The 14,273-nt window shown below is 40.7% G+C and overlaps 1 protein-coding gene and 1 long non-coding RNA gene across 2 annotated transcripts in view; both read right to left on the bottom strand.

The window, feature by feature from the left end:
- Positions 1–14,273, bottom strand: part of LOC122689589 (zinc finger protein 708-like) — an 85,886-nt gene that overhangs the window by 47,955 nt on the left and 23,658 nt on the right. The window lies entirely within an intron of this gene.
- LOC122690347 overlaps positions 1–14,273 on the bottom strand; it is a 40,153-nt gene that overhangs the window by 25,714 nt on the left and 166 nt on the right. The window contains exon 2 of the long non-coding RNA XR_006340037.1: positions 13,721–13,932. This is a non-coding gene — a long non-coding RNA (uncharacterized LOC122690347). The remainder of the gene's footprint in view (positions 1–13,720; positions 13,933–14,273) is intronic.

The raw sequence follows: 14,273 nt of genomic DNA, 5'->3' as shown, positions 1-14,273 counted from the left end.
AGGTGTTTGGCATTGATGTGAAATATCGGGAGGTTGCCATGATGTAAGTGATCATGGAATGTCTTCAAGTATTAAAGGAAGACAGAAGTTGGTTATAAATTTTCAATAGTTATATGAGTTGATTTGAAAGAGGAACACCATCACAGTTCACTACAACACTGATGTACCTTTTTATAATTTCAGCACGTCATGAATGTTACTTGACAGTGCTGAAAGCGACAGCTTCTGTGATAACCTAGAAATGTATTGGAAACCCTTCTGGGAAAGGCAGGCAATTAGTGTATATCATGTTTACTAATTGTTTCCTAGGCTTTGTTTTACACACCATAAAAATCAGAAAAATGATATCTTTCTCTGTGCTTTTGATATGTATTTAATCATGCATCATCCCATGGATTATTAAGGTTTTATTTCAACTATGTATGAAATTCATACAAGACTATTAGTAGAAGTGAATGGTTTTTAGTGTTTCAGTTGGTTGTAATGAATGAAGTGTTAACCCACAACCAACAGTAACCTTCACCAGAAACTGTGGAAAATTCTTAGAAAAATGGGAATACCAGATCACCTGATCTGCCTCTTGAGAAATCTGTATGCAGGTCAGGAAGCAACAGTTAGAACTGGCCATGGAACCACAGACTGGTTCCAAATAGGGAAAGGAGTACGTCAGGGCTGTATAGTGTCACCCTACTTATTGAACTTATATGCAGAGTACATACTGAGAAATGCTGGGCTGGAAGAAGTACAAGCTGGAATCAAGATCGCTGGGAGAAATAAAATAACCTCAGCTATGCAGATGACACCACCCTTATGGCAGAAAGAGAAAAAGAACTAAAAAGCCTCTTGATGAAAGTAAAAGAGTAGAGTCAAAATTTGGCTTAAAGCCCAACCTTCAGGAAACTAAGATCATGGCATCTGTTCCCATCACTTCATGGCAAATAGATGGGAAAACAGTGGAAACAGTGGCAGAGTTAATTTTTTTGGGCTCCAAAATCAGTGCAGATGGTGACTGCAGCCATGAAATTAAAAGAGCCTTACTCCTGGGAAGAATAGTTATGACCAACCTAGACAGTGTATTAAAAAGCAGAGACATTACTTTGCCAACAAAGGTATGTCTAGTCAAGACTATGGTTTATCCAGTAGTCATGTATGGATTTGAGAGTTGATCTATGAAGAAAGCTGAGCCCCGAAGAATTGATGCTTTTGAACTGTGGTTGTTGGAGAAGACTCTTGAAAGTCCGTTGTACTACAAGGAGATTCAACCAGTCCATCCTAAAGGAAATCAGCCCTAAATATTCATTGGAAGGACTGATGTTGAAGTTGAATCTCCCAATACTTCGGCCACCTGATGGAAAGAAGTGACTTATTTGAGAAGACCCTGATCCTGGGAAAGATTGAGGGTAGCAGGAGATGGAACAACAGAGGATGAGATGGTTGGATGGCATCATGACTCAATGGACATGAGTTTGAATAGACATTGGGAGTTGGTGATGGACAGGGAGGCCTGACGTGCTGCAGTCCATGGGGTTGTAAAGAGTCGGACATGACTGAGCAACTGAACTGAACTGAACTGAATGAAGAAAGAGATTATTCTTGCCTGGAGACTTCCACGGACAGAGGAGCCTGGCAGGCTACAGTGCATGGTGTTGCAAGGAGTCAGACACGATTCAAAGACTAAGCACAGAATTGTCAACTGTACACACTGTTTCTATTAAAGACAGATCATTCCTATAGTTTTAATTTACTTTTATTAATCATGGAGCTGCTATTGGCACACGTATAGTAACCCTAAAGATGCATGATTTCTGTAAGGTACTCCATGATTTGAGATCTACCTATGCAATTCCAGTCACTAGTTACATTAAACATCAGGCTTCATATGGCTTGGATTCAACAGTAACAATCACTGTCACAAAAATTACACTGTGACTTCCTTGGTGGCCCAGTGACTAAGACTCCTCATTCCCAATGTGGGTGGCGGGTGGGGGAGGTTGGGTTTGGAGGCCTAGGTCTGATCCCTCGTCAGGGAACTAGATCCCATATGCCACAAGTAAGATCCCGTACAGCCAAATAAATATTTTTTCAAAAAGAATTACACTAAGATACATTAAGAGGCATTGGGAACTGATATCTGGTGTAGCACCCAATCCCTCTTTAATAGCTCCATTTAGTTTTTTGAATTATTCTTCCTTCCCGTGTTGCTTTGGCCCTGGATTACTTTGAGTCAGAATACTTCCTTTTTCCTGTATTGTGACCAACCAAGACTCCCCGAAGCACCTGTTTCTTGCAGATTCTTGCCCTCAGGCTGAAACAGAAACTACTCACTTGACGTCCTCCCATTTCCCGGATAGTGGGTCTGGTCACAGCAAGATGCTCCTGTGGCAGGGAGGGAGGCAGCCAGACCCCTACATAAGGGCTTGTCATCCTGTGATTCACGTCCCCTCAGAACTGCTATTATCTTTTCACCTGTAGCTTCGATGTGACACAGGCTTGGGGAACTGAGATTGATTGTGAAAACCTTTATTGTTCAGTTGCTAGTGATAAAACAACAATTAAAAGTTTATGCCAACATCTCCAAAGAGACTATTGAAATGCTTGCGGAAGGTTCTACTCCCCTTGGTCCCTAGAGACAGACAGGGACTCAAATGGAAGCAACAGGAAATATTGAGGCCTAAGAAAGGAAGGGAGTTTCATGTGTCTGCTTTTATAGTTTGTCACCATGAGAAGTGTTTCTACCAAAAATTAGTTGACTACTGAACTGTGCCTCCCTTTAGATTATGAGTAGTGACATGGAGCCAAAGTACCTGAGAAGGATTTTCAATTTGAGGGAATTTCAAAATGAGAGGGAATTTCTCCATCTGTCATTTTACGGAGGTGAAATTTTCATACCGCATTGCCTGAAATGTCACAGAACTTCTCAAAAAGTATCTTGAGGCAAATACTCCCTGTGTATACTGTTAGGATTCAATGTCTGTTAGACAGAAATCCCCCCATGATTTCCACTGTAGTCTGCAAGAGCAGGTACACCTTAGTGCCAACTCCCTAGAGAATGTTCTCCTAGTTCTTAGTGACCAAAGTCATATTCAGAACCAGAGGTTCCAGCAGGGAACCATGTGATTTGAGCTATTGATACTTTAATCATGAAAATCAGTATCAATACGACCAACTTAGAATTTGTCCCCACTCACAAATACTTCAGAAACATATTTTCATTTTTGTTCACAGCCCAAAGTGTTTGGGATCGTAGTTCCCCTGCTAGGGAAGGAACCACAATCACTGCATCAGAAGGTGGGGTCTTAACCATTGGACCACCTAAACACGTTTTATTTAATAAGTAATTGATTAACTTGATATATATATTCCATTATATTATACTGATTAATGCTTTCTGTGTAAGAAATGATTAAATCTTCAACTCTGAGATCTTAGGTCCCCCACCAGGGATTGAACCCACATAACCTTCAGTGGAAAAAAGCACAGCGTCTTAACCACTGGACTACCAGGGAAGTTGCTAATCTCACATTTAAAGAGAAAGGTGTACTCTCTTTGGACACAGTTGTCTGTGGCACTCTTTCCTGTCTTGTTAGCTCTTCTCCAGAATATCCTTTCAGGGACTGCGTGAGGAGATTAGGAAAGAAAGCCAGCAGTGGGGAGGGTGTTTGGGAAGCGAACTGAAGAGCAGTTGAAGTGTTCGACCCACCCCACTGGGCTAGTTTCCCGCCCAGCTTTAGCATAAAAGGTCCTGCTTCTTGGAAACTTGTTCAGTTCTGGTTGAAGGAGGGCAATTGGTTGCTTCAGCACCAGCAGCAACAAGAATTACCAGAATAGTCTTTATATCAGCAGAATGTGGCAGGGGTAACGGCATATCATTTCTGTGATTATGTTACAGATGACACTGGATTCCGGTCTTCCTCTTTCTTTCTGGAATCACTTCCTAAAGGAAAAGCCAGCTGCCTTGTTGTAAGCAGGTATCTGGTTACAATTACTGAGGCTTCCTCCCAACGGATCATCTGAGGGATTATATTCAACTTTTCAGCACTTACGAGACACCCATCTTCACACACTTGCACAAAGAGCTGTTGAATTTTGCCTTTTTTCAACTTGCTGAAAACATCTCGGCTTCCCATCGAGGCGGCTCTCAAAATTCTCTTTTGCCGGGACTTCCCTGGTGTTCCAGTGGCTAAAGCATTGTTCCAGTTCCCAATGCCCAGGGCCCAGGTTCAATCCCTGGTCAGGGAACTAGATCCCACATGCTGCAACAAAAGACCCCACACAGCTAAATAAATAGCTGTGTATAAGGAAAAAAAAAAAGAAATTATCTTTTGCCTTAAGTTGTGTGACACACTTACAACAGGCAAGAAGCAGCTCTGCTGCAGAAGAAATCAAAGAGATTTAAAGGCAGCGGAAAGCAGAGAAAGGAAGCACAGTTGGGCAGAAGGACCAACAGAGCCCCAAACGGAAAGGGGTGGGGTGAGAGGAGGCGAGGCTCCGCCCCCACTGGCCATTCTGACCGGTGTGAGGTGATATCTCCTTGTAGCTTAGATTTGCATTTCTCTAGTCATGAGTGAGGTTGAGAATCTTCACGTGTTTGTTAGCCATCTGTAAGTCTTGTTTGGAAAAATGTCTGCTTAGGTCTCTTTCCCACTTTTTGATTGGGTTGTATGTTTTTCTGGTATTGAGTTGTATGAGCTGTTTGTATATCTTGGAAATTAATCCTTTGTCAATTGTTTCAGTTGCTATTGTTTTCTCCCACTCCGAGGATTGTCTTTTCCCCGTTTATAGTTTTCTTTGCCAAGAAAGGTCCGTCTAGTGAAGGCTATGGGTTTTCCAGTGGTCGTGTATGGATGTGAGAGTTGGACTGTGAAGAAAGCTGTGTGCCGAAAAATTGATGCTTTAGAAGTGTGGTGTTGGAGAAGACTCTTGAGAGTTCCTTGGACTGCAAGGAGATTCAAGCAGTCCATTCTAAATAGATCAGACCTGGGTTTTCAATGGAAGGATTGATGTTGAAGCTGAAACTCCAATACTTTGGCCACCTGATGCAAAGAGCTGACTCATTGGGAAAGACCCTGATGCTGGGAAAGATTGAGGGCAGGAGGAGAAGGGGACAACAGGGGATGAGATGGTTGGGTGGCATCACCAACTCAATGGACATGGGTTTGGCTGGACTCCGGGAGTTGGTGATGGACAGGGAGGCCTGGCATGCTGCGATTCATGGGGTCGTAAAGAGTCAGACACGACTGAGCAACTGAACTGAACTGAACTGAATGAATGTAGAGGAAAAAATAAAACTTTTGTCCTTTCTTCCTCCTTGAGAATTCCAGACCCCTCTCTCCTTGGGGACCCCTAGACTTATCAACCTCCCTAGAAATTAACTCTCTCAGTGTGATTGACGGGGGGCCTGAAAAGTAGGCCCTGGGGTTCAGCAAGACTGCTGATCTCAAGGAAGGTGGTCATCTAGTGCAGGCACTCACAGGACTGGCTGGTGTGAGTTCAAGGACCTGCTTGCTGCCTGCTCCCCAATCAGATGCTGAGGCAGCAACAGCATGGAGCAGTTCAGGGGAGCTCTCTACAGGACTCTGTATAATGTTTCTTATTAGAACCATCACGGGGCCCAAGTAGTTACAAAATGGGAGAGGAGATACAACATAGAAATGATGGAATATTTCTGGAGTTATGAGAAATTTAAAGCCAGTGAGTAAACTAATTTCCACATATGCCATCTCTCTGTGCTACCAAATAGTTCACTGTGGTCTCTTCACTACAACCTTAAACAAGGTGGGCGAGATTGCTGTTGGTGGTGGGTTAACATTTCATGCATTACAATCAACCAAAACACTAAAAGCCATTCACTTTTATTAATTACGATGTATTAATTTTACACATAGTTGAAATAAAACCTTTCACAATCTGTGATATGATCCATCATTAAATACACATCAAAAGTACAGAGAAAGATACTCATTTTTAGATATAATGATGTGAGATTTCTGATTTTTATGGCTTAGCAAACAAGGCAGCACTCAGCAAGCATGATATACACTAATTCCATGCCTTTTCTAAGAAGGGTTTCTAATAAGTTTCTAGGTTATCACTGTCTTTATTTCAACATTGTCAAGTAACAATCATGACTTGTGTTGATATTATAAAGATACATCAATATTGCAGTGAACTGTCATTGTGTTCTTCTCACAAATCAAGGATGTTACTATTGAAATGTTACAACCAACTTCTGTTTTACTTTAATACATGGAAAGATGAAATGATCACTTACATCATGGCAACTTCCAGATATTTCACATCATGCCAAATTAGATGTTCATTGTACATTTTACACTATGGTATCCTTCATCTTCTAATAGAGAATAGATAGAAATGGTTGCAACACAATATAAAAAGGCTAATCTTTAATAAACCATCAAAAACCTATATTTGCAAACACACTAGAAAGAAGGCATGGTATGGATTATTTGAGTGCTGAATTACATTCACTTCAAATAATCTCAAATCACGTCATTATTAACATGCATACATACATTGCAAAGAATTGTAACTTTCTAACCATCAACCTTCACCTCACGATTCATGCTAATATATCCACTTTCTATTTGTTTTAACTATGGAGTACTCCCTACAGTCATTCTCCTTCAGAGAAACTTCTGAAAAGAAGATTGATGAAAAGCCTTCTAGTATGCAATCTCTGATATTTACTTCAGTTTAACTGTTGATTAAATACCTTTCTGCATATTTGTTACATCATTTCCACAGGTTTCTTGCATAAACCCTTGTGTTTTCTGATGCATGTTCAGGGCAAACCTCTTCCATCGCTTGTTCCGTTACTATGGTTTCTCTCCAGTGTGTTTTCTCAGGTGTTTAGTGAGCCAACCACTATGACTAAAGGTTTTGCCACATTTTGTACATTTATACGGTCTCTCCCCATTATGGATTCGCTGACGTTTAGTAAGACTAGAACCTTTAATGAAGGTCTCTCCACATTCTTTACATTTATAAGGCTTCTCCCCAGAATGAATTCACTGATGTTCAGGAAGATGTGAGCACTGAATAAAGGCTTTGTTACATTCTTTACACTTACAGGGTCTCTGACCAGAACGAATACGCTGATGTCCAGTAAGAACTGAGCGAAGATGAAAGGCTTTGTTACATTCTTTACATTTATAAGGTCTCTCTCCAGTATAAATTCGCTGATGATAGGTTAGCTGTAACAGATAAAGGCTTTGCTACATTCTGTACATATATGTTTCTCTCCAGTATGAATTTGCAGATGTTGAATAAGATGTGAGCTGTAAGTAAAGACTTTGCCACATTCTGTACATTTATAAGGTTTCTCTCCAGTGTGAATTCTGATGTTTAGTAAGAAGTCAGCAATGGTTACACTTGCTACATTCTGTACATTGGAAAGGTTTCCTTCCTGTATGAATTTTCTTATGTCCACTTAGATGGCACGAGTTACTAAACACTTTCCCACATACCTTGCACTTGTTTTCTTTCTGTTGATTCTGAACAATGTGCTGTTGAAAAAGTTCTGAAGACTGATTAGAAACCTTACCATATTCAGTACAAGTCCTCTCTTCAGTACAAGTACTCTTATCGAGAGAAAAACCTGACATCTGATCAAAGGTATTTCTATATTTATTACTTTTAGAATCCTTGTTTGAAGATTTGGGTCCCTGATGTTTCTTAAGGTTGGAGTCTCCTTCAACCGTATACCCAGGTTCATTGCCTGAATACCTTCTCAGTCCACAGAAATACTCTTGTAATTATTGGAGCTGGAGCTCTTACTTAAGGTGTGACTCATTTTATTGCACATGGAAAGTTGTTGTGTATTGACCATATCACAATATGTTTTGAACAATGATGGCTGGATTGCATCTCTTCCATTATCATCAACATTATACATCTTTGAATGGAGAGAAAATATTTGTTGAGGGAAGAAAAATGACCCCCTGCTCACGGATCCCTCAAACTGATTAGATTGTGAGTTTTCCCACTCACAATTTTAAATTGTTAAATTTTAGGTGTTCAGATATGCTTGAATGTATGGTTAGTTGAAGCTTACATTCAGAATGAGCATTTGCATTAGAGACTAGATTACCTTCCAGATTTTCCACGTTTCCTTTTAGAGAATATGGAAACCTTTATTCTTAAACACTTACACTTCTCTGCAGATGTTGAAGACTGAAGTTGGTGTTTTTCCCATTTGACTCATGTTGCTGATTTTTTGCAGTAATTTTAGCATTATGTGTAACTGTCTCCATTTCTTTATGTCCGTATAAGCATCCTCTCTGTCTTCACATACCCTCGTATATTCCCAGTTTTTCATTAAATTTAAATTTCTGAGGTGAAATATTTGATATATTCCTAGGTTTGCTTTTGGGAATACATCTTCTGAAAGATGACGCTGTGAAAGTGCTGCACTCAATATGCCAGCAAATTTGGAAAGCTCACCAGTGGCCACAGGACTGGAAAAGGTCAGTTTTCATTCCAATCCCTAAGAAAGGCAATCCCAAAGAATGCTCAAACTATCACACAACTGCACTCATCTCACACGCTAGTAAAGTAATGCTCAAAATTCTCCAAGCCAGGCTTCAGGAATATGTGAACCTAGAACTTCCAGATGTTCAAGCTGTTTTTAGAAAAGGCAGAGGAACCAGAGATCAAATTGCCAACACCCGCTGGATCGTCGAAAAAGCAAGAGAGTTCCAGAAAAACATCTATTTCTGCTTTATTGAGTATGCCAAAGCCTTCAACTGTGTGGATCACAATAAACTGTGGAAAATTCTGAAAGAGATGGGCATACAAGACCACCTGACCTGCCTCTTGAGAAACCTGTATGCAGGTCAGGAAGGAACAGTTAGAACTGGACATGGAACAACAGACTGGTTCCAAATAGGAAAAGGAGTACGTCAAGGCTGTATATCGTCACCCTGCTTATTTAACGTCTATGCAGAGTACATCATGAGAAAGCCTGGGCTGGAAGAAGCACAAGCTGGAATCAAGATTGCTGGGAGAAATATCAATAACCTCAGATATGCAGATATGCAGACAGCACCCTTATGGCAGAGAATGAAGAGGAACTGAAAAGCCTCTTGATGAAAGTGAAAAAGAGTGAAAAAGTTGGCTTAAAGCTTAACATTCAGAAAACAAAGATCATGGCATCTGGTCCCATCACCTCATGGGAAATAGATGGAGAGACAGTGCAAACAGTGTCAGACTTTATTTTTTTGGGCTCCAAAATCACTGCAGATGGTGACTGCAGCCATGAAATGAAAAGACGCTTACTCCTTGGAAGGAAAGTTATGACCAACTTAGAGAGCTTATTAAAAAGCAGAGACATTACTTTGTCAAAAAAGGTCCGTCTGGTCAAGGCTATGGTTTTTCTAGTGGTCATGTATGGATGTGAGAGTTGTACTGTGAAGAAAGCTGAGCACCGAAAAATTGATGCTTTAGAACTGTGGTGTTGGAGAAGACTCTTGAGAGTCCCTTGGACTGCAAGGAGATCAGTCCTGGGTGTTCATTGGAAGGACTGACGCTGAAGCTGAAACTCGAATACTTTGGCTACCTCATGCGAAGAGGTAACTCATTGGAAAAGACCCTGATGCTGGGAGGGATTGGGGGAAGGAGGAGAAGGGGACGACAGAGGATGAGATGGCTGGATGGCATCACCGACACGATGGGCATGAGTTTGAGTAAACTCCGGGAGTTGGTGATGGACAGGGAGGCCTGGTGTGCTACGATTCATGGGGTTGCAGAGTCGGACATGACTGGGCGACTGAACTGAACTGAACTGAACTGAAGAGGAACTGAGGAGTCTCTTGATGAAACTGAAAGAAAAGGCTGAAAAAGCTGGCTTCAAACTCAACATTCAAACAGCAGGTGACAGCTGTCTATGACAGCAACAGAAATCAATCCAGACTTCTCCATGATTTCCAATGAAGCAGACCTTCCCAAACCACACGACAAAGAATGACCTCCTCACTGATACTTGGACCTCTCACCTGAGCCATCGGCTCCATCCATTTACACATACCTGGGTATACGGCCACTGTCTTCGTTCTCCTTATACTCCTGGGCTCCTTCATTTGCTCCAGAAAAGTGACAAGGTTTGGCTGAGAAACCACAAGACCTGTTTATCAGTAAGGAATATTGGTTTTGCCAGAGATTCATCACTTTCCAATCTAGTATGTATCTATGTCAGGAGAGTATGCATGATAGAATGTTAAGACAGCCTAGAAAATGATTTCCTCACAACACTAGGGAGATGGAAATGGCAACCCACTCCAGTGTTCTTACCTGGAGACTCCTACAGACGGGGGAGCCTGGTGGGCTGCTATCTATAGTGTTGCACAAAGTCAGTCACGACTGAAGTGACTTAGCAGCAGCAGCAGCATACAACACTCACTACATAAAAATCAAATTCTGAGATTCTGGTCATGTGCTACAAGGCAAAAGTGAGTAGTGGAAATTTGATTTGAAGAGGAAGGTAGCACCATTTTATACCATGGAATGTACAGAATTAGCACTAACTTAGAGGAAGCAGGCAGATGACATCAAGGAAGAAATAAATTAGAATCATAATAAATCATCATGAAGTCTTCTTTCTAAACTCACAAATTCCTATTTTCCCATTGAAATTAGGGATCTGAAATGCTATTATAAGAAGTAGAAGATTCCAAGAGACATTCTAGAAATGCAGGAAGCAAAACCCTGACAGTAGATAAGGGATTCTGGAAAGACATGGTCCTCACCCAAAGTGGCCAAGTTCCTATACTTCTCTAACATCACATCCCTATACAATGCCCCTTGACGGAGGTCCAGTCACTCCTCTTCAGTAAAATCTATGGTCACGTCCTGGAATATCAGCTGTCCCTGAAATATAAAGCACATATGCCATGTGACTGTGAGAAGACTTCCTAATGTGCCCAAAGACGACAAAAGCAAGTTCACACAGAACTGGTTTTGCTACAGGGGAGGGTCTGGTGTTATACTATACTATGACTTTTACACAGTAATAATTTCACCATATTTCGAACCCAAGAAGAAATGAGCTATGGCCCACAAATTCAGAAACTATTCTGATCTGGAAGAAAAATCTTAAAATAATCAGATCAGCAAAGGCATATTTATTTTTGAGTGTTGTATTTGTATAACACAGAATGAATTGCCTATCAAGGAAACAGGTTATTACCTGCTGCTTTTTAAAAAGCATACTCTGATCCAAGAGTTCATGAGTGGGACAAATGTGCCGTTTATTTTAACAACCTTATTTTTTTCTTAGTATTTTTAACAAGCTTCTTTTAATTAGTAATGTTGAAATTGTGCTTCATGAATGACCATTTTGAACAGTAAGGAAATACAATACTAAGGTAAGCATCCATACTTACTTTTCAGCTTCAAGTGTTTTACAAATTTTACAGATCTAATATGATAACATCCTCAGCAGCAACAATCATTTTAATTATTTAGGATATATTATATATCTTTCTGAAAGTTTTTACAGAGTCTTGGATGTGCAACCGAAATAATTTAAAAGCAATAATGTTGTTGCCCCAACTTTCTGCAAATATTTAGCAAACATTCCTTAAATAGCTTAAATTTACTTCACTTTATGTACTCTAGAATTTAACGAATAAAACATAGACAAATACACAGGAACAACTCTAATGAAAGTTCATAGAAGTTTCTCTAATTGTGAAGAATACAAAAAATGAGAAAAATAATCAAATCATATGAACATTTTCATGCATATATATATTAAAATGGAACTATATGTTCATTTCATAAAATGAAACAATCTAAGGCCATGGAAAACATGCAAGTACAATTTTCAAAGGTTAGAATAAATAAAAATATTCATGAAATGATGATGTCTGTAATATACACCCTAGGTGTTGCTTGTACACACACATGCACAGAAACACACATAAGTTAAAAGCAGTCTTCTGTAAATAACACATCTTCTGGAAGAAACATTTTTAATCTACCTTTTCTTTTGAACTCATGTGTATTTTAGCATGTATGGTAAAACAACTATTTCGAATTGTGCATTAATGTGTTTTAAGGCACATCAATCATGTCCAACTCTTTTTGACCCCAAGGGCTGTAGCCCTCCAGGTTTCTCCATCCATGGGAGTTCCCAGGCAAGAATACTGGAGTGGGTTGCCATTTCCTTCTCCAGGGGACCTTCCCAAACCAGGGATCAAACTCAGGACTCCTGCATTGGCAGACAGATTCTTTAGTGCTGAGCCAACTGGGTACACTGAAAAGATTTTTACCTCTTTAGTAACAGGAATTAAAAACACAATATGAGAAACAGTCTACATTTTATTAGCAAATATACCATGACACCTATTTAGAACACATTTCCAGACCTATGTGAAGAAACTGTAAATCTTTACTGAAGCACATAAAGTCTGAAAATCACATGTTTTACTTGGAAAATGTAGTGACATAAAGACTTCACTGACTGCAAATTCAAAACAATTGAAACTCAAAACAAACATGGATATTTCAAATGTAAGTCTCAGCTGTATCTAGGAGAGCTAACATAATTTTGAATATAAAAACCTAAAAAGCCTAAATAGCAGGAACCTGCCAAATTACAGATGAAGCTATCACTGTATAGATTAGTTGAAATTTTAAACTAAATGAAGCAAAATCGCTACAAGGTAGCCAAAGAAGCTCACCTAAAGAGAGACCTGGACATGATTTTGAACAATAAAAGAATAGGATGAAACACAACATAATATTTTGTAGTCATGCAACAGGTGAGGTATTCCAAAGGAACATCAAAAATCAGAGGCGGAGAAAATATCACAGGGCATAAAGGAAAGATTTAGGTTTCAGCATTGTGTAATAAAGAATTTAGGGACTTGCCTGATGGTCCAGTGGTGAGAAATCTGCCTGTCAATGCAGGGGACACGGGTTCCATCCCTGGTCAGGGAAGATCCCACAAGCCTCGGAGCAACTAAGCTAGTGTGCCACAACTGCTGAAGCCCACATCCTCCAAGCCTGCCAGGTATTAATACAACGACTGAACCCGTGCCTTAGAGCCAGAGCTCCACAACAAGATAGTAACCCCTCCTAATCACAACAGAGAAAGCCCAAGACCATCAGCAAAATCCCAGCAGAGCCAAAACTAAATAAATATTAAAATTTAAAAAGAAAAACAGAATTTAGCAGGCTTTGGTTCGCACGTTCTGGAAGTTTGCTTTTACTCTTGGAATCTAAGTTTTTTCACTCTTGGAATTTCCTTAGTGACTTCAGTGGCTTTATTACTCTGTGGGCCCTGAGAATTTCCACTAACAAGATGACTTATGTGGGCCCTGGTTTAATAAGGGATGACTGAGGTTGTGAGGCTGGGCATTTCACAAAGACCAACGAAGTGACTAGAGGTCTGGGGCTTTGAGCCAAGTGGGCTGATTAGCCCAACCTCTAAGGAGGGGAGAAGGCTGGAGATGTTATCAATCCCACCTATGTAGCTAAAGCCCAATAAAAACTCAGGACTTAAAAGCTTGAGTGAGCTTCTCTGCCTGGCAACACTGTTTTCTGTCACACCGATATGCCAGGAGGGCAATGTGTCCCTTGGGATGATGACTATGGGTAGGTTCAAACAAACCCGTTCAGAAATCAAGGAGCTTATCAAGTCCAAAGAAACAGCATTTCAGGAAAGAGAGACAGAACAAACAAGGACTGTGCCTCTTACCTGGGAACGAGTCATTTCTGACTCTTTGCTTTCCTTCTCCTCGGTCTTCCTTCTCAGGTAGATCAGTTTTGGGAAGTGACCCGAGTGTTGAAAATAGGCTGTTCAATACTTAGAAAACCACAGCGAGCTCCCTGTAACACAGCCCCACACAGAGGGAGGATCTCAACAGGTACAAATCACAATCCTCTACGGCCACTGACACAGCAGGGATTCTGGAACACAGAAACAAACGAGGTGTTTTTAGTTTTATTCTTTTCTTCAGATCTCGAGGCCCTTCCAGTGAAAACCACACGTTCTAGGCTGACCCTCCCTTTCAAACCATAGGCGAGACCCTGACCAAACTCCATACAGAACAGAGCCTCCTTCACCTCTTCGTTGATCAGGGACCTAGGGGTTGAGCAATGCAGGACTTTAAGCAGCGGTCTCTGCAAGTTAGAAGGCAGAACTGCCAGAGAAGAACATGGGCTCTAGAACGATGTTAACAGGAAGTGGACGTCGGCCCCAGGGACCCGGCAGCTAAGCTAACGGACCTCAGACCTTCTCACCGCGATAC

This window comes from Cervus elaphus, chromosome 4 (assembly GCF_910594005.1).
Source record: "Cervus elaphus chromosome 4, mCerEla1.1, whole genome shotgun sequence".
Classification (NCBI taxonomy): Eukaryota; Metazoa; Chordata; class Mammalia; order Artiodactyla; family Cervidae; genus Cervus; species Cervus elaphus.
This window is presented reverse-complemented; position numbering and strand designations above follow the sequence as displayed.